The sequence below is a fragment of the Hipposideros armiger genome, unplaced genomic scaffold (genome assembly GCF_001890085.2).
Source record: "Hipposideros armiger isolate ML-2016 unplaced genomic scaffold, ASM189008v1 scaffold_68, whole genome shotgun sequence".
Lineage (NCBI taxonomy): Eukaryota > Metazoa > Chordata > Mammalia > Chiroptera > Hipposideridae > Hipposideros > Hipposideros armiger.
Window position 1 is genome coordinate 3,155,022 of NW_017731418.1, and position 21,156 is coordinate 3,176,177.

General features: G+C 44.5%; 1 long non-coding RNA gene across 1 annotated transcript; it reads right to left on the reverse strand.

The window, feature by feature from the left end:
• Positions 1-243: 243 nt before the first annotated feature.
• On the reverse strand, positions 244-10,002 carry LOC109382702 (uncharacterized). Its single transcript, XR_002123970.1, has 3 exons — positions 9,922-10,002; positions 9,768-9,803; positions 244-315 (listed from the first exon to the last, which is right to left on the reverse strand). It is a non-coding gene; the product is annotated as an uncharacterized LOC109382702 (long non-coding RNA).
• Between the last annotated feature and the right edge of the window lie 11,154 nt (positions 10,003-21,156).

Below are 21,156 nucleotides of genomic sequence, written 5' to 3' on the forward strand. Positions count from 1 at the left end.
CTTGGTCAAAGTTCTAGACGAATTCTGGCCACTGCTCAGGGTATCATGAAGGGTCCATATTACAGGAAAAGACAGAAAGGCAGCTTCCCAGGGAAGGTGACAATGTTAAGAAAAAATCAGTTACTGAGAGTGGACCCTGATTCAGACTGTGAATGATCGGCTGGTTGTGGTAGCATCTCGGCTGAGCAAGACAAGGCCTGCCGCAGCAAATCCACTGCAGGGGCTGCCGTCATGTAGAGGTGTCGATACGAGACACAGAGTGGCAGGATGTCATTCAGATGCATTCACCGTGGGTCACCAGCCAATGCAGCTCACCTGTAATGATTGAAGTAAAAAGCCATCTTTTTCTTTCCCCGATCATCGGGAAGATGCCGAAACTCAGAATGCATCTATATACATTGTTTGACACCCGTTGACCAAGCTCCTACTGTGTGCCCTGCACTGTACTGGATAAGAGACCCTCCATACGCATGAAAGATTTATGCATGAAACAGACTGATCTGCAGGAACCCGTGTCCCTGGGGACAAACCCCCACCAGTTATAACACAAATGAGACGAGCTAAAATAGAACAGTGGGCTCAAAGCTTTTTGATCTTGAGATTCTATCACTTAAAAATATTTACCACACAAGCCAGCTGTGAGTACCACACACCCTCCTGACCGTCTTTGCTGTTCCCTGGATGGACTGCCCTGACCTGGTAAGAGGGTTTCCCCATGGCCCCCACCTCACTAGATTCTGTCTTAAGGAAGAAGGCTGGGTCTTGAACTAGGCTTCTAGTGTCCTGGAGTTGTCCACCGCTATGGTCATGGGCATTTCCCATGACTCAAGGGTGCCACACAAAGTCCTATGCGGTGTGGGTGCCAGGGCAGGCTGCCTTCAGGGCCCCAGCTTTGGTCTGGTGGAAACCAGCAAGTTTCCGCATTCACCACTCCTTTCCTTTTTTCAGTCTTTACTGCCTCTGGGCTGGAGAATGTGGTGTTCACGCCTGTTCACTCACACACATTTATCCTACTCGGTCCAGTTGAGCCAGAGCCCTGCTCTCAGGAAGCATGTTCCTGGCCTTTTGCATACCCGCAGGCTAGTCTTCCAGTCTGGGAAACGCTCTCCCCACTTCCCGCCTGCTGGAACCCCCACTCATCCTGCAGGGTCTTGGCCCCAATAACAGCCCCTCTCAAAGCCTTCCCTGGCAGTCCCCTTACCCTTCTTGAAACATAGCTCTCTCTTCAAGAGATGATCACATTTTCATAAGAATATGATTGACAATTTTAAGTGACCATTTAATTCTTGGACAGGAAAGTAAGGCGTTAAAAAAAAATCAAAGTGGCGCATTTGCGGAAAAGCCCTCGTCAATATTAATAGTTATTTTGCAAACATGAAATGGATGGTTGAAGAAAAAAAAATCCCAACAGTTTTAAAAATGTTTGTTTCGAAAGACAAGTTTAAACACTTGTGCTCATTAACTGGCTTCGTGTTTCTCTTTGCTTCGAGTACTGGATGCTCAGAGCTCCTATGCTCGATTCAGTAGCTTTCTTCAGCCTGAGTGTTGAAGAGAAAGTTTGTCCTTTGGTCTGGCTTTCGTTTTCCAGGAGAGCTTATAAGGAAGGCAGAGCAGAGGGGTGGAAGAGCGTGGATGTTGCAGCCAGCTCCTTGTTCCTTCACTCACTAGCGATGTGCCTTGACTTGGGCTGGGGGCCCCCCAGAGGACGACCTTGAGACAAAGATGTGTGAGCACATAATTCATCTGCTTGGGAATGGCATGAACCCCAGGAGGGGAGGGGAGATGTGAGGAAGGGAAGTGAAGGGAAGGGAGCCACTCCAGGATGCTTTAAGGAGCAGGTTACATAGGCAGCAACTGAGGATTAATCCCAGCTGGGGCCTCGGGGAGACTGTGAAGCCCTGGTCTCAATGTCCTACCCAAGGGGTGTTTAGCCACCAGGTCCCATCAGACACAGGTCAGGGCTGTTCCCAGGGGCACACCTCCTCCATACTCTGGCCTGTCCTCAGCACAGGCTGAGGTGAGCCTGTGGCCAGAGAAAGCCCTCAGGAAGGGGATGCCTGGTGTTGATAGTAAGAAGCCAACAGGACGGTGAATACCCAGGACATGAGGGAGGGACAATGACAGTGCCTGCTGCAGACCATAAAAGGAGATAATAAGAGGAATAATAACAACTTGAATGCTAACTTCAGGGTATGGCTGGAAAACTCAATGAGGTAACACGTGTGAAACCACTGTGTAAATTTAAAAGCATCATACAAATGTTCCATTTGATACTCTTGATGGTGATGATGATGAAAACAATGACTCATAAGCTAGTTAACTTGCTCTACCTCCCTCATAGGAATCTCTGACCAGAAACTGGGTTCCCCCATCAATTTCAAGTCTGTACCCTGTAACTAACTTTCCAGGGTGCCTGGAAGTGACATTTTTCTCAGTCTGGTGAACTTTCAGGGAAAAACGAAACCCACTCAGGCTTCCTTCTACCCCCCATCCCCAGCCCCAGATCTCACAACTTTCAGCAAGTAAGTGTGTGTGTGGGGGGGGGTGTCTGATTTTATTTCTAAATTCAACTTTTGGAATAGGTTATATATTTGCTTGGGGGAAAATTCTGGAGACTAGATTAAGAAGTATACTGGGAAGCCATTGCTGACCCCCATGTAGCCAGTTTCTTTTTTCCCACAGTTCACCAGCCCTATTGGTTTCCTGTTTAATGTTAGAGGGTGGTCGTGTGCCCTGCGTATTTATATTTATTTACATTAATGGAAACTCAGTTCTCGCTGTCCCTCTTTTTTTAAACAAAAGATATCAAACAACACATGCTGTTTGTTCTTCACTTGGCTGTTGTCATTGAGCACAGCTTTAACTTGCCTGTGTTAACAGCTCTATAATATTCCTTACAGCTTCTTGGGGCGGAAAATAATCATCCCCAGCAATCCACGAGCCTGCTATGGGCCAGCACCTTGCATGTGCTTTACACGCATGATCTTCTTGAACCCTCACAGCCCCAGAGGGGGAAAAGGCGCTGTGGTTATCACCACCATTTTACCATGAGCTGAGGCTCATGGGGAGATGAAAGACCTGGCCCAAGGTTACACGGCACCTAAGTGGCACACTAACCCTGGAGGTGAGCCTGGGCCAGTCAGACTCCAATTGTGTCCTCTACCCACTGACCCACCCTGCCGCTGGACTGGGTGAGCTGAGCACTGGGGAGTCACTGGGAGGGGCTACACAGTGGGGCTGGGGCTGGAGCTGTGATGAGGCCATGGCAGGGTCCAGGGCTCTGGGCCAGGGGCGTGGGCTTAAGGGAGGGAGCTGGGGTGTAGGACGGGGGTGGGGGTGAGGGGTGGGAGCTGGAACCAAGAACAGTGGGAGAGCAGGAAGGGCACCTGGGACCATCTGGTCCAGGGGCACATCTTTTCCAGGTGGAGAAATTGAAACCCAGAGTTAGATGGTGGCATTCCCATGTTCACAGGGGGTAGAGATGAACGAGAGGCCGGTCCCCTGATCCCTAATCTAGTGCTTCCTCTACTATCATTCTGAAGACAAAAGCAAAGAAAGTACGTGTGTCTCTGGGTCTCTGTGTGTGTGCCTGGGTGAGCCCGTGGGCTCTGGGAAAATATACATTTTGCATAAAACTCTGTGCACGAGCATACAGCACGAGCTGAGATATGGAGAGCAAGAGGAACTCAGGCAAGGAAGAAAAAGGGAGAAAAGGAAATGAAACTCAGAAATCCTTCCACTATGCACGCGAGTCCCAAGGATTTCCAATCTGGAATTTTGCCACCTTTCATTCCATGACAGTGTTTGACAATATATCTGGTATTCATTTGGGGGGTTTTGTTTATTTTTACAACTCCACCAAGTGCAGATTCTAGAGTGCCTGGGCTCTTTGGAGTTTCACAGAAGTTCTCAGTTATTCATGGCCTTGGTCATTCCATATGTGCAGGGACATGCTGTCATTGCCTGCCCAGCACCCATCTGCCCCTTCTATACTCACACTGAGTGATTCAGGCTGAAAGTGGAGGGAGGATGGTTCCCTAAAAGCCTTGAATTTTGGGCGAGGAAAGTTCTTTCCCCTGTAGTTGCTTAGTGTAAGAATGTGAGCCTGGAGGGTCTCTTCAGTGGAAGATCGTCTGAGGGTCAAAGTAGAACACACAGAGTGATTCCAATGGACCTTTTGAGCACCTGGACACAACTGCTCCTGAAGCAGGTTATGCCTGGATTTTTACATTATAGGAGGCATTAAATTAGTGTGTGTGTGTGTGTGTGTGAGAGAGAGAGAGAGAGAGAGAGAGGGAAAGAGAGAGACAGGGATTTGTGGATTTGTGATTGAGAACCAGGCTCCCTGGGTTGGAATCTTGGGTCTGCTACTTACGAATTATATAACCTTGGGCAAGACTCTTACCCTCTCTGGGCCTCAACATTCTCATCTCTAAAAGGGGGATAATAGTAGTATCTGTTTCATAGGGTTGATATGAAGATTAAATGAATTAACATTTGAGAAGCATTCAGAACAGTGTTGGGCATAGAGTGAGCATGTTAGCTGCCATTTAAAAAAATTAATTGTATCAGTCAGCATGCTGAAGTGACAAACAGCCCCAAAGTCCCAGTGGCTTAAAACACCTGTGGATCAGCAAGCCCTGTGTTTATCTTAGTTACTCACAAATCTAAGCTGACAGAGAAGCTGCCATCTCTAAAGGATGCAGAGGAAAACAGAACATAAGAAATGATACACTGGCTTTTAATGCTTCTGCCCAGGAAGGGTACATTGCTTCCACTCACATTTCATTGGCCAAACTAGGTCATACGACCACACCTAGCTTCACAGAGAAGGAAGGGGCTATCTTGCCATGTTCCCAGAAGGGACAGCCCTATTGACCACATTACTATTGTTATGTTTTAACTAATTGAGTATCAGACCATTGCAATCGAGAGATTCCTATGCAGATAAGAAACCGTAAGCCTTCCTGGTTTTATACTCATTATGAGCCAGGTGCTATGACTAAGCCATGCCCTTATTAACCCCCTTCTCCTCTAACCACTGCAACCATTTTGAAGTCTGTTGGTGCTGGCAGTCCATCTTCCAGGTGCCAGGGCCATATCATTGACATGTTCAGCAATCGCCGGCTGGTCCGGTCCCAGAAAAACAGAAACAAGTTGTAACGTGTGTCCAGAGCCACAGGTCAAGCAAAGAAAAGTATTGAGGGGGGAAAGAGGGAAGCTCTTCTTGGAAGAGGGGGTGTCTTAGGCCAGGTTCCCAGGAGCACAGTTGAGATGAGGATTCAGGTGCATGTGGCTAACTGAGGGAGCACTGTCCGGAGAGAAGGGGAGAGAAGGAAGCTGGAGAGGCAGACAGGAGCTAAACAATGATGTGGACTTGGCCAGAGTCTTGCTCAGCCTGATCCTGTGAGTAGCTCTGGGAGTGTGAGTTCCACCACAGAGTGGGTCCTGCCTGGAGGTAGAGATTGGCCTTCTGTAGCCCTTTGCAATCAGTCAACAGCAACAGGCTACCCCCAGCAGGGGAGCATTAACCTTCTGGGCTAAGCAGGCTCTGTTGGGTTGGTCCGGGGTAATGCCTGCAGAAGGGGGCAGCTGTGAGCTGTCCACGTCGACCTCAGCAGCTGGGGTGTGAGTACAGCAGCCCAGTCAAGGGGATTTGGGTGGAGCACCAACAGCACCTAATACTGTTGTGGTCAGGAAAGCACGAATCGGACCCACCGCCCCTTTGCTTACCTGTATAACTGCGCTTTAGAAGCATGGAAAATATTGACACTAGTGGGGTAAAAAGTGGCATTCAGTGGGTCCCCGTTTACCTCCTAGATGAAATGTAAAGCCTACCATCAACTTACATTTCCAGGCTTATATCCCAAGAGGCTCTCCAATTTAGCCTATATGAAAACTCACCTGGAAATCTGCCATCGGATGAATCGCCCGTATGCCTTTGCTCAGGCTCTTTCCTCTCTTCTGCCAAGAGTGTCCTCTCTACCCCAAAACCTATGAAATTCTATCTACATGTCAAGGTCCTCTCAAATACTGAATATTTCATAAAGCCTTTCCTAATCCCTTGATAGGATATGAACTTTTCCTTCTCTGAAACCTCAAAGCCCTTACTTTCTGAAGTGGGTTTCATTCTATGATCTTGAGTCATTTGATAAGTGTATTTTCTAAATCTTTCGTGACCACTTTAAGAAAAGTTGAGCTTTTTTTCTCTCTGCAGCATCTGGCAAATACCCTAAATAATAAAGGCACTTAATTAATACATGTGTAATTGAATAGCTACTTCGGTAAAATTAAATGTCCATGCGTGATCAAAGCCTTTATGTGTCTTACTAAAGCCTTGCTCAGTATGTGCTATGCATGAAGTATTTTCTTTGTATTAATGATCTCATTCAGTTTTACTGTTAATTATCTCCACCCTACGAATAAGAAACTGAAGCTCAGAGAGGTCAAGCAACTTGCCCAAAGCCACACAGGTAGCAAGTGGTAGATTGGATGGGGACTGAGGTTTGTCTACATTCAGAGCCCACACTCCCAACTTCTGTGAGTCAGCTGTGAATGGGGCTCACACAGGCTTGCAATCAGAAGTTGTGGCTTCAAGTTTAGGCTTTATCACTCACTTTGGGCACAACACTAAATAAACTTGGCAGAAACTGGCAAGCTGCTCATCCAACCCATTCATTATTTCTTCACTCATAAAGCCTCAGGTGTCTTGGTGGTAATTATGTCACACAGAGAAATCTTGGTCAAAATCAAATGGAATGGAGGGAAAAGGATTGTACCTTTCCCCTGATTATCATGAGACAACTGTCTTGGGTCTGGGAGCGGAGGTAGGTGTAGAGAGCGGGAGGGATGCCCTAAAACATGCTACTCAAAATATTACTGGCCTGTGTTAAGTACAAAACGTAACTGGCTCATTTAAAACTTTTATGGCAATCCGACTTTGCTGCGACATCCAAGCATGTGGTCAACGGGCCCGTCTCAGTGAACAGGGCATAGGGTCCAGCTGAACTGGGCACTATTGAACTCGGGTGGTGAGTCACATACAGTATTTAGGAAATTTTCAAAAAGTGGCCCTCCACCACAGATTGAAAGCCAGATCTTCAAGAAATACCCAGAAACCTAAGACACATCTAAAGGCAGGAAAAGGTGCAGAGGAAAGCAAGACAGTGGTCCCTGTACGTTGCAGTGAACGATGGGGAAAGGTTGAGGAGATGGATCTGGAGTTGGGTCTTGAAAGAAGCTGGCAAATATTGAAGGACAAGGGCTAGGAGGGCATTTCAGGAGAGAAGCAGCATGCAAGCTAAGACATGAAGGTCATGGAGGGCATGCACATTACTTGCTCACTAAACTGACATAGAGAAATCAAGAGACCGAGTTCTACCATTTGGCAAATCATGATGATAATTGTTTTAGGCAAAACATCCCTGGATGGTAAGAGTAGTGGGCACGTTTGAGAAATAATAGAATATTTATGTAGTCTCAAAGTATCTGCCAATCCACATTCTTATTAAAGACGAAGCAAACAAAGTAACCCTACCACGGAGAAACCTAGCAGGCAGCACCACAACCAAGTGATCAAAGTGAACATTCTGAGTCATGAGAAAAATCAACCCCATGTGCCTCCTGATATGAGGCACTAGGAAGAATATAAGATCATGTTTGTGTGATTCCTGCCAAAAATGCTCAGGAGGAAACATCAGACAAACCCCAACAGAAAAACATTCTATAAAATAGCTGACTTGTATTTTTTCAAAAACTGTCCATATCGTGAAAGACCAAGACTAAGGAACTATTGCGGATTCAGGAAGACTGAAGAGATGTGACAGCTGAATGCAATGTATGACCTGGGATTTTCTTTCGCTTTAAAGGGTTTTATTCGAACCATCAGTGAAATCTGGATAAGGTCTGTTCATGAGATAATGATATTGTATGGATGTTAATTTCCTGAACTTGATCAGCATACCATGGTTAATAAACAATGTTATTTTTAGGAACTACACACTGAAATATGTAAAGGGGCATCGTGTTTCAAACAGTTCAGAAAAAATACACTATGAATGAGGCTATAGATATAGGTTACAGAGATAGAGATGGAGACAGAGATAGAGTTAAAGGGTAAAGCAAAGTGGAAAATTTGGGAAATATGGATGAATGGCATATAGGGATTCTTTATATTATTCCTGTAACTTTTCTGTGAGTATAAAATAATACCAAAAATTTAAAGTTAAAAGAAGAGATGCATTAGGCTCCAGTTCCCACTTGGCCCTGAGTGAGTGACTTGGGTTGTCTCTCCAAGACTCAAGATCTCTTCTTGTCTCTTCCAGCCTTTCCAGTTGGAGGTCTCATGGCTGGCGTCTCATTCCAGGTCCTCCCAGCTAATTTATGAATTTACATCTTCTCTCATCTTCCTGTGTCTAATGTTTCTTTCAGACTGCACCCTGATAGCTGATCTCTTTGGCTTAACACCCCTTGAGATCTGGGGCAGCATTGCAGGATTCTACCCAGTGTCCTGTGCTTGGCTGCTTTGCCAGTCTCTGCTTATGCCCCAGACAGACCAAGATAAGTAACATTTATTGATGGCCTACTATGTGCTAAGCACTGCACTTTATCATCCCAATAACCTAAAAGATAACGTCTCGAGTAAGTATAATCCAGTCTCACCATCACCTCTACCTAAATTCCAATGGCTCCAAATCTCTACTTCTTTGACCATAGAAAGCACAATATTTAATTGGTTGCCTTCCCCACATATTCTTGGAAAAACTCAGGGCCCCTTAGATATGCCCATGGAAACCACTTGGTTGTCTACTTACTCCTATGTCCCACAGAGCTAGGATTTTTGGCCTCAGGTCCTCACTGTTCCAGGGAGGGGTCACTCCGAGTTGGTGGTTCCATCTCTGTCTCCACTGCTTGGGTACCATTACAGCTGAAAATACCTGTACCTTGGTGCCCCAGAAATTGTCACCCCTGAAGTAAACAGGAGAATGCTCCTTTGTGTTAGATCCAGTACAGTAGAGCTGCTCACACTCTAGTGCTATGGAATATACGTCAAAGTATTTTAATCTCTGGGTGGGCTGAATTCTAATAACAGCCACTATACAATGCTGGGCTCCACCTCTTTGCCAACATTCAAGCCTGGTTGCTGGGCCCATCTCGCCACACAACACCACTTCCCTTAGCGTGAGTGCCATCGCCACTGATCAAAACACCTGGGGGGCCAGATCTTGCCCCATCAAGATACCCTCTTAGCATCCGAGGCTCAGAGAAATTACTTAGGAAATACACTCTGAAGTATGAAAAGGGTCTTGCACAGGGTCTCATAAGGATGGGTCAGGATTTGAACCCAGATCTACATCCCCTTTCCAGTCCATCATCTTTCCTTCTCTTCAAAGTGGGGTGTAGCCAACCATCTGGTACACGGAGGCCTTCCTACACGAGGGCGTGTTAGGTAAATGAGGCTTTACTGGACCAGCCTCGCATTCTGGAAGTATTTTGGGCAACTGTTTATGGTGATGCTGCTGTGGGCGATTTCATGCTTGGATTATCCAGGCCACTTATTTTCTCTCTTCCTAATATCTCTTTCCTCAGAAGCACTTTATTTACCCTAAAGAAGGTAACATCAAGCATGGCCCTTTTTTATATAGTTCTGGAAAATGCTTGAGGGAGGTGGGAGGAAAGGCTGCAACTACTGGCAATGTGGTTTTGTAGAAAGAGCGTGGGTTTCAGAATCAGACAGGCCTGGGTTCAAATCTGGGTTTGTTACTTACCATTTGAGTAAATGTTCAGAAGTTCAAGGCCCTCATCTGCAAAACAGAGATAATACCAGTTAGCTCTCTCAGGGTTAAATGAGAAAATTTATTTAAAAATCACCTGTCCGGAAGAGGGGTTCAATGAGCCTTAGTTTCCCTTGCCTTGACTGACCTTTTTTGGATTATCTGAGAATTTTAGCTATCACTATTTTTCTATTTATTCTTCTTAGGAACAACCCTAAAGTCAGCTTAGAAGTTGGCCTTGTGTCCATGGAGATGTACTTAAAGGTAAACAAATGTGAAAAGGGGAAGCACAGAGACCCATCCCCTACACCCACTCACAGCCAATGCACAGCCTCAGCAGAAATGTTTCCAAAGAAATGTTTCACAAAGCTTTCGGGGAAGGCACCAAGAGTCCTTTCAAAGTCTTTACATGCTTCTTCATCGTACAGCTCTTGAAATGAACAATAATTCAAAACAGATAATAATGAACTTCACACAGCAATGGATCAAACGTGGAATTACTGAGCTCACCATTGTCTAATATAATTAAGCTGACATGCTGTTGCATCCAAATGAAGGGCTTTTTTTTCCCCTCTCTCTCTGTTCTGCATGGGCACATTTATTTGAAGAAGAGCTTTTAATAGGCAGAATGTTACGAGATTTTCTGGGCCCCACATGGTTTCAGCTTTAATTCAAACAACTTACTTTCTCCTGAAAGTCTGACTTTTCTTTTCTTTTTTGGCATCATTATTTTGTAAGTTTCAAAGGTGAATAGCTTCCTTGAGCATGCATGGAAATATAAGCACATAAATCACACGCCAAATTTACTTAACACAGAGGGCTAATCCCACTGTCACTTCTCGTGGAACAATGCCTTCTTAGGGAAAACGCTGCAAGCCTTTTAGAAGACCAAATTGTATCTAATCAAATGACTTTTAAAAATCCCACAAACTAATTTGTCTTAAGTAGCTTATTAAACACAGCAGAGATTAGATAATAGATATTTCTTAGAGATAACTGTAGATGTCGCCTCAATCATGGCAGAAAGCAGACTACTTTATAGGGATGTAAACACTCATTTGAAAGCCTAATAACAGAGTGGTTTCCTCTACTTCCCCTCTAGCACAAGGGCCAACTTTTGATGAATGAAAGTCAACTCATGTCTTAACCAGGGCATCTGTCCTCAAGATGTGACACCTAAAATGATATGGCAGAAACATAAGTCATCAAAGGCAACAACTCATAAAATTACAGCTAACAATGATACGTAGTCTTGTTTTTACCATCAACCACATAAAAGAAAGAGAAAGGGCATCTAATAAAGCCTTCAGTAGTCGCTTTATTAGTCTCTAGTACATGTCATGAATTTTCCAAAGACTCTAACAGAAGAATTGACTTGGCCCATTCTGCAAAACCACAGGATATATACACAGTAGTAGGGAGAAAGATTAGCAGAACAATTTTCCCCAAACCAGAACATCTAGATGTCCCTGGGTGGACAAGTTAAAGCTACCATCGTCAAGGTGGGCTCTGAGTCTTAGTTCAGTGGGATATAAGAAGTTACACAGACTCTATAGAGAGAAGGCCCAGCCTGGTCACTGATGAATAACATCACTAGCTCCATCTATCAACATCAGAACCAGAGCAGAGAATGAAGAGGGAAATAGGGAGTTCTTCCCTTTCTCATAGAAACATATCTGTTCGATGAGATGTGAGGAGAGTTGAGCAGCCACAAAACCATAGAATCACTGAACACTGGAGCTGGAAAAGTTGTAGAAGAAGGAAACTGCAGCTGAAGGTGGTGAAATGACTCTCCCAAGGTCACAGAGAAACCACTACCACTCTTCATCACTTGTGACTTGAATGGAAATAATAGTCTTTTTCTGACATTAAAAAAAAAAAAAGGAAAAGAGTACACTATGTGTCAGCAAAAGTCATGCCACATGCAGCTAGATATTGCCCAACAAAGGAAATGTGGATTCACAGAACTAGCTTCCTACTTCAAACACTATTTTTCCTGTAATTGGGTAAGGCTGGGAGCAAACTCTGGTCAAATACCACAAAGATAAAGGGAAGCTCCCTGTTCTTAGATGTGTAAACTGTAAGCACAATTAAGACTTCCCAACCATTTATCAATCCAGTATTGCTTGCAGTATGCCCCACATTGGCTAAACATTTTGGAAAACATAGAAAAAGCATAAGACATGTCTTTTCCCTCAAGAAAAATTTGAACAACTGTAGGAGGTCATCAGAGGTCAAGTACAAAGACTGCATATTGACAGTGATCACAACAGGAGTTCAGAGATGGGTAAGATTATAGACTATTGGACAAATAGTCAAGGATGGCTTGATTGACTTGATGTCCATGGTACCTGGAAGGCTGAGTTGGGTATGGGAATAGATGTACGGAGAGAGACAAGTTGAGGGTATCTGAGCAGGAACAAAGTTTCCAAGGGAGGAATTAACGTGGCTCCAGAAAGTCTGGTGAAGAGACCCAACGCCGTAGCCTAGAAGTTGGGCTTAAGGACAGAATGGAAAACAACACTGAATCCATAGGGAAAAGCACAATGAGTGACTCATTAAATCATTTGGCTGAAGCAACACAAAACAAAACACAAGTGTAGGCATATTTCTTTGGCAATCCTTGTCTCACTGCTGTGTTAAGAAAAATTAAATTCAGAATTTTTTAGATGTACACATGCCAGAATCATAAAAAGACTATATTCTGTACATCATGACGAATATCTTGACCTCTGTATAAAATGTAAATTTGGTCTGAGTTGTATGAAACATTGTTGCCCCTTCACATCATCACTCCCCAAGAGGAAACTGACCAGATAATTTTAGAAGCCATTTCTAGGCCCACAAGGTACTGACTCAACAAAATAAGGTATTGCCAATGCTATTAAATATCCAAGAAGGTATTGCCAATACTATTAAATATCCAAATGTCTTTATATGCCTTTGAACGTTCCTTCTCTTTGACCTTGAAGGCGTTCTTACACTTACCCACTCCTTCCGTCTTCCAGAAGACCTACCCATGGCCTTCTGTTTATTACCTCTAATTTCTGGGGCAGGGAGATAAACAGAGGTGCAGAGGGATTATGGAGCCGTCCAAATGGGAGACTGTGTCAAGGTCAAAACATGGCACACCCAAACGCCTGCTGTACACAAAGGCTATTTATAATAAATCTGACTTTAAACTTGGATTTACAATGAAGTTTGAAGCAGAAAGAGAGCAAAATTCCAGACTGAAGAAAAATTACAGCTGGAAAAATAATTTTAACATAAAAAAACCCAAGAAAGCCTTCCAAGTAGTTACTCAATTTGGGAATTTAAGGAAGGTGAAGGTTTGTGTCCAAGAGGAAACTGCTTTGGGGACACAGAGGAATGGAAAGTCTTGCCTTCGGCCTGTTTTTGAGCCCTGCCTTCAGCCATACACATATCTGAATCAAGAAAAGGTATTCCTTGATCCCAATAAGGCACACATGAGCAGAGGTCTCTGGTCACACTATGAGTACGCATGAGCCACATACAAAAGCTTACGGGGTAAGAGGCTGTGGGACAGGAGATGTTAATAATTTGCGCCTGGCTGTTGGCCTCAAGCAAACCTGTGCCTTCCCTACCTGCCTGCTTACGCCTCCACTATATTCACAGCATGTAGCTCCTGGTCACTCAGGAGTTATGTGTGTTTGTGGGGGTGGGGGGGAGGGGATACCATGGGCAGAAATTCTCTCCCTTTTCCCTTCTTACCTTGTCTTAAGTTGGGGGAGCTTTTGATTCATGGTTAATAGATGTTTAGTGTGGTCATTTGCTGTCTGGAGATTGCAGAGTTTAACTCCAAGATGGCAAACCCATGAGATCAGTGCTGCCCCTCCTGACTCCCCTTTCTGTGGCAGGCATCACTGATCAAGCAGAACACTCTTTTGTGCAAAGATTCAACTTCAGAACCCTTCTCAACTCAACAGTCCAGGCTGCCTTCACCAATTAGATTTGACAAGTGGTATGAAGCTTATTTGCCAGCCCCAGACAGAGAGAGAGAAGGAGAAAAGGACAGAAGGAAGAGAGGAACGGAACTTTACTATGCACCAACTATGTACCAAATAGTGGCATATTACAGAGGGTAGGGAAGTCCGCCCTGATAATATAAGGAGGGGAAGTCCATCACTGGCATTGTAGAGTGATAGTACACACAGACTTTAATCTGCTGGATATGGTGCTTAAACTCTCCAGACAGCTTACTCCCTGTTGCCTGCACCCTGGCTGGACCTCCCACTGTCCCCTTTCCCCTCCTCAGCACACGGTTGGGACCAAGACCTGCTGGGGTGGTTTCCTCATAGGTCACCTCCCAGGACAACCTGGTGAAATAGCGAGGAACTGGAGTCAGAAGAGCCATCCACTTATCCCTGCTCCACCCTTGGCTGTGGGCAAACTGCATCTCAGTTTCCTCATTTGTAAAATGGAAACAAAAAGCTGCCTCTTTCTTAGAGCTTTGCAATGAGGGTTGGTACTTAACGCTACTGTGAAAGGGCATGGCACCTGGCATATCGGAGGAAATTTTTAAATGTCAGGTTTTTTCCTTAAGTTGCCATCTGGACTAGACTGCTCTTACCTGAGTTTTAAGATCATTACAGTAATAATGAAAACAATTCATTATATGCCAATATTCCAAATAGGGTTGTCAGCTTTAGGGGGAAAAAAAAATACAGGATGCTCAGTTAAATTTGAATTTCAGATAAAAAAATGAATAATATTTTCAGTATAACTATTTCCTGAATATTGTATGGGACATACTTATGAGTATACTAAAGTATGGACACAGCTAGACTGTTCTTTATTTTTAAATCTGAAATTAAAATTCAACTTGCTGTCCTGTATTCTGATAACACTTGAGGTCTGTGGAATGAATAGGTGAGTAACTCTTCAGAGATAAAAATGTCATACAGAAAGGCATATTTCTCAAAACGGAGGATTTTCAAACTTTTTTAGCCACATCCCGGAGTAAGAAATACATGTTGCATCACCACTCCATGCACACATATATAGATGAATTAATGGGAATAAACATTTCACAAAAGCTTTCCTGCATACATTGGAGTTCCACATTTTCTATCTTCTTCATTCTCCCTATTCTATTTCATTTTTTTTTCTAAATTCCTGACCCAGCCTCCCTTACTTGATTTCCTGACCCCCGCAAAGGCAAAGGTCAGGAAACTACAGCCTAAGGACCACATCCAACCGGCCACCTGTTTTTGTATGGCCTGCGAACTAAGAACAGTTTTTACGTTTTTAAATGGTTGGAGAAAAATCAAAAGGAGAAGACGATTTCATGACCCATGAAAATTATATGAAATTAAAATTTCATTGTCCATAAATAAAGTTATATTGGAACCTAGTCATGCTTATTCATTTATGTGTTGTCCACGATCATTTTCATACGATAATGGCAGAGTTGAGTAGCTGCGAGTAGAGTTGTGTGTTGAGTATGACCCACATGGTGAAAAATACTATTTGTCCCTTTACTGAAGGAGCTGGCCTATCCATCCTAATGGGTTATGACCTGCAGTTTGAAAAGCTCTGCCCTAAACAGTTTTGCCCTGAAAGCATCTATTTCTATTCTTATGAGTAGGCCACTGTTTTCCTAAGAATCTCAAGTCAACCTTATTTTTTTCAGTTCCTCCTAAGATAAACCCAGCTGAACAGATTACGGCCAGAACATTTATTTTTGGCTGCCCTTAGAGTATGGGTTGGACTTGGTCAAGTCCCCAAACTTAGCAAGAGGTGAGAGGACATCATTTACCATTATTTCCAGTCACTTGAGGCATCGATTGCTCCCAGAGAAGGGAAGGATTGTGAAGGTCATGGATAACAAACACATCAAGTTCTTGACCTTGAGCCAGTTAGGTTCTTGCATCTTATTATAGAGTTTAGAGCCTCCAGAGGAAAACTTTGTGATTTGCAAGAGCTAGGTCTGATCAAATCTAAAGGCTAACCCCCCAAGTGAGCATGACATAAAGTTTATACTACGTGCAAGAGAATGGAAAGAGAGGAGAGGATGGTGGCTCTGGCTAGAGAGAGAGGAGAAGGGAGAAGAAGGCTAGAGGATGACAATTCCCTGAGGGTCCTTACCTTGCATTCTCCCCAACCTGTGACTTTGGGAGGGAGGGTAACAAATCCCCAAGATAGATTTAGGAGGTGCCAAGACCTGAGCAAATTTGTGCCTTTGCTCTCTGGGAGGTTAGGGGGGTGCCTCACAGGTGAACATCAGCAGCTAGCAAACTACTGACCAAGGGTCAAATTCAGAGTGCTACTGTTTTCGTAAATTTTATTGGAACAGATCCATGCCCATTGGTTCACAAATTGTCTGTGGCTGCTTTTGCTGCTATACTGGCCGAGTTGAAGACTTGCCTAAAGTGTTTACTGTCTGGCCCTTTCCAGGACATAGGTTGCCAACCCCCATTCTCTGTGCTAAGTAATGGTGGAGAAGGCAGAGCAACAGGGCAAAAGAGTCTGAGGAGGCCTGGGAAAGCCCTCTGATTCTCCCACAGCTAGAAATATGAAAGAGAACATCACTTCCCTTTGCCCCCATTCTCCCCCAAATGGGCACAATATGGCTAAAACAGGATCAGCAAGCCCAAGCAGGGCTTGAAGTTGGAATGAGGAGGATACATTTGAGATGGAGGGCTTTCTATCAACTGAGACCTGGGCAGAATGCCAAGTATGGCCATTGGGTACCAGTATCAATAGATGCCAACAGCTGAGACCACGCCTGCATCAGGCTCGAGATGCCTGTGGAACCAGAACACACCCTCCCTTTCTTCACTCCCCTGGCACCCCATTTTTGACACTTCAACAATCCTAAGCTTCCAGGACCTTAGCTGCAACCTCTGCAAGAAGGGAAGGGAATGAAACGTTGAATTAAGCGACCGAAACCCAAAATGACTGAGTAAACACCAACGTGAGTGATTTTTCTCTGGAAGTCCCTATGTACTATTCAGTTTCCTGTCACTAGCAGAATGTGGGCTTCAACTAGAAATTAGGTTATAGAAGAATGAAGATGCTTACATTCTGTGTACACAATAGGAAAAAGCAGGAAACGGATTTGCCACTACCGGAAATTGGAACTTCATTCACAGCAATTCAGGAAACTGCAGCAGTGCAAGTTCCAATGGCTCATGACTCAGTGACTCTATACTGATTTTTTTCCCTATCTCCTTCTTTCTAGAATAAGACAATTTAAACCAGTTCCAATCTCCCAGTCCTACCTTCAGCTTGAAAGAAATCCCGCACAAGCTTGAATTGTCACCAGTAGGTGGTGCTAACATGGAGAGTGCTGATACTCATTATTTCATGATAAATTAGCCAGACACTAATTAAAGCTCCCTTCATTGACTCTTTCCTCTACCACACATTTCCTCTAATCTAATTGAGCCTCGTTATTAAGTAGGCCCTGAGTGGTTTCACCTCCAGGGCTAACTCTCCCTCTCCGGTATGGTATAATGGAAAGAATTCCAGTCAGAATACATGGGATATGAAGTTAGGCTCTTCTACTAATTAGAGGAATTGGCCAAGTCACTTAATCTCTCTGCCCTAGGATCTTCATCTTTAAAATATGTGAGTTGGTCTTGTTGAATTCTTGTTTTCCAGGTTTGAAAAGCAATTTGACAACCACTATGAGAGAGCGCATTTTACCCATCAAATTAATACATTTTAAGAAAAACTCAAGATTTCAAGAAAAAGGCACTTTGACAGGGTGCTGTAGGGAATGTAAACTGGTACAAACTTTCTGGAGGGAAATCTGGCAGTCTATAGCAAGAGTCCTAAAAATGTACATACCCTTAGACCACCAATTCCACATCTAAGTATTAATATTAAAGAAGCAAGAACAGACATATGCAAAGATAGCTAACAGGATGCTCAACAAGGCAGAGCATTTTGGCTTCTCTAAGGGATCTTGTATCTTTGTGAACTAGCTTTTGAACCTTCATATAGTCCTTAGAACTACGTTACAACACTTGCATAAGACAACAAAGCAGGCCATTGTTTCATCATATAATGAGAGGAAGAAGTAGAGCCTAGGATTTCTCAAATATGTTTTGTGTGCCAGACACCATGCTACAGAGTTTTCTTAAGTTCCTTCTTTAAATATTCTTACAGTAACCCTAAGCAAAAGGTATTATGAACCCTATTTTACAGGTAGAGAATCTGAGGCTCAGGCAAGTGAACTTTCTTGCCCAAAGTCATGCAATGACTGGTAAATGGAAGAAGAAACGTTCCTTCTGCTTTATAAAGACCAAGTTCCCAGTGGGCTGGAGGAAAACTTTCCCTGTATTGGAGGGAAGGGGAGGGAAATTCAGTTTGTGGACTTTGATCCTGCCCAGACATTGGACCTGGGCTCTTCGGAGCCCTTAAGGAAGGATTGTAATCTCAAAGATTCTGCCAATTCTTTGTGTTCTTAAAAATGAAAATCCAAATTGGTTTGTAGTGGCCAAGGCTTTTTGTAGGGAAAAAATCATTCAATTGGGCTTTTATTGGTACAAAAGGAAACTCTGTTCTGGAATGGGAACGCCTAGACAAGGAGGCCTTCAAATTCTGGGTATAGCAAAGTAAAAGGGTGGGAGTTCTGATGTGAATGGCTTTGGGGCATCCTCTGGTGAGAGGGCAGGAGGGAAGGGGCTGCTGGAACCCGGCACTGGGGAGAAAAGTCAAGGTGAACCCCTGCGCCGAGGTGAGGAGGAGGCAGGGCCATAACCGGCAGTATATTGGGAACCTGAAGGTCAAGGAAGACCAGAAGGGACTAGATGAGATGACATATGGTCCAGGGTCTTGAGGTGCCATCATAGCTGGCACTGAGATTAAATTTCCCTTGTGTGCACTAACACTCCTTCAACTTCTCAGTCAAGCCAAAACGCCTCCTGTTAACATTGCCTCCGGGGTGAAGGCACGTACTGAGTCCATTTGGGGGTCAGGGACACCATCCAGACGGAGAATGATAACTGACCACCAAGATTATGTCTACACTCTTGGAAGAGCCTTGAGTTTCCTGAAGTCTTCATGGGTTGGAAGCTTGGGTTATTTGCTTTGCATAATTTTAAACAAGGCCGCCTCCGGGAGGTTGTAAGAAACTCAGGGACATGAGTTCTACGTAGTTGCTATGTTTTAGGGAATGAGACTTGCACTGGTCTGCAGGACAGCTGAAACCATGGAGCAGGATGCCTTTTAACAGAGTTCACCTGTTGTGGGGCCTCTGCCTGACCACAAGCTCTTGGCCGCTGGCCGGGCTAGGTGATTACAGCATTAGATCATGCTTATAATGGAAAAAAAGGCTTCTCCTCTCTGGCTGACTAATCAGCTTGCCATTTTTATTGCATGGTCAGTATCAAGAGACAATGATTCTGAACTCTGTCAGCATCCCGGGTGTATGCTGGCATGACAGAAAGAACAGCTATATTAGCAAAGAGAACAGGTGGAGGGATTAGCGAACTTGCTAAGAAGGTCAAGACAGCTTGGTCCCCGGAGGCATAGGAAAAGGCTTTCAGCTCCCATTAGAACAAGAACAGCTACTACAAGACAGTTCCCATATGCCAAGTCCTCTACAGGCAATGCGCATTTGCCTTTTTCTTCTTATTTCAATATCAAAAGTATTTCATGCTCATTATCCATCTGTATTAGGTTCCTAGGGCTGCCGTAACGAATTACCACAAACTTGGTGGCTTAAAACAGCAGAAAATTCTTCTCTCACTGTTTTGGAAGTCAAAAAGTCAAAAACCAAGGTGTTGGCAAGGTCACGCTCCCTCTGGAGGCTCTAGGGGGGAGCTCTTCCTTACCCCTTCCAGCTCCTGGGGGCACCCAGGAAATCCTTGGTGTTCCTTGGCTTGCGGCCACGTCACTTGAATCCGTGTCTCCATCTTCACATGGCCTTCTGCTCTTCTCCCTCTCTGTGTTTCATATAAGAAACTTGACATTGGGGTTAGGACCCCCCACCCCTGCACAATCCAGGATGACCTCATCTTGAGCTCCTTCAGTTCATTACATCTGCAATGATCCCTTTTCCAAATGAGGTCACATTCAAAGGTATTAGAGCTTAGGGTGGGACCACCATTCAACCCACCAGAGTAACTAGTGACAGAAATTAAAGATGGGTATGTGGGAGGTATAAAGATTTGGAAAACTTTGTCAATGTATTTTCTCCCATCAATAGACTCATTTCTCTCCCTGCAGGCTTTCCCCATTTTCTTTTGTCTCAGAAGAGGGCAAACGCCACAAAGCAGAATAAAAGGAGGATAAAAGGGTGAAAGGAAAGAAAGCAAGATAAAAGAACAGAAAGAGAAGAAAGGGTACGCCCAGTCCCAGGAGAGGTCAAGAAGGGGAGAAGGGAGGAGAAAGGCAAGAGGACAGACTGAGGTTCTAGCTGGAATCCCACCCACCTTGAGGCCAAAAACCTAGGTGGGGAGATGTGAGGGGAGTCAGAAAATGCAGACCAGTTGGGAACTCCGAGAGCCAAGGGCTTGCTGTTCCCCACTCAGGGTATAGCTCAGACAACTGGAAATCCCTTAGAGAAGACCCGTGTTTATCACAGTGCCCAAGCAATAAGGTGCTGCCCAGATGTGTTTTAAAGATGGCTGATAGAAGTGTATAAGTGCACAGATGGAGGAAGCACCCCAGTTCCCATGGCCTGTTACAATGGAGTTTCTGTGCAACTTTACAAAGAGGACGTGGAAGTACCAATAAACCAGGAGAGACCTGGAAAATGGGACCAGGAGGCCTCTAAGTGCAGGAACCTCAGTAAGAAGTGAAGGCAGGGGTCCGTGGACTTCTGCAGTGGGAACCCCCCAAATCATGAAAAGAAATGATTGAGCTACACCCGAATAGGCATTTGTGACAGTACCTGGGGATGGAGAAGGACCAGGAAAGATCACCTTTTATTCCATCCTGCTCGGAGGCCATCTTGGAAAGGAGACCAGGCAGAAGGAGCTCCTGAGAGAAGAGAAAAAGAAAAATAATGACCGTACACGCTGAACTCACTTAATAAAAAAATTGTTTAAAAGGCTACTTTTCAATAAAAGAAGCTGTTACCTTTAACTATCAAGATGTGGGACTGCAGACTGGGAAGCAAAGAGGTGTGGAAAAGCAATGGGATAATAAAGATAATGAACAAAACTACCTTTGTGTGTATGCGTGTGGGCGTGGAGGTGCCAGTATACATGCACACCCACTGCGGATGCACTCTTTAAAAGTTTATCATGTCCGGGCCGGCCGAGTGGCGCAATGGTTAAGAACTGGCTTGGCACACCAGAGGGCCCGGTTCGGATCCCACATATGAGGGCCAGTAACACTGTCCTCCACAGCTAAGATGCTGAACAACAGCTCAACCTGGAGCTGGGCTGCCAAGAGTCGCCGGTAT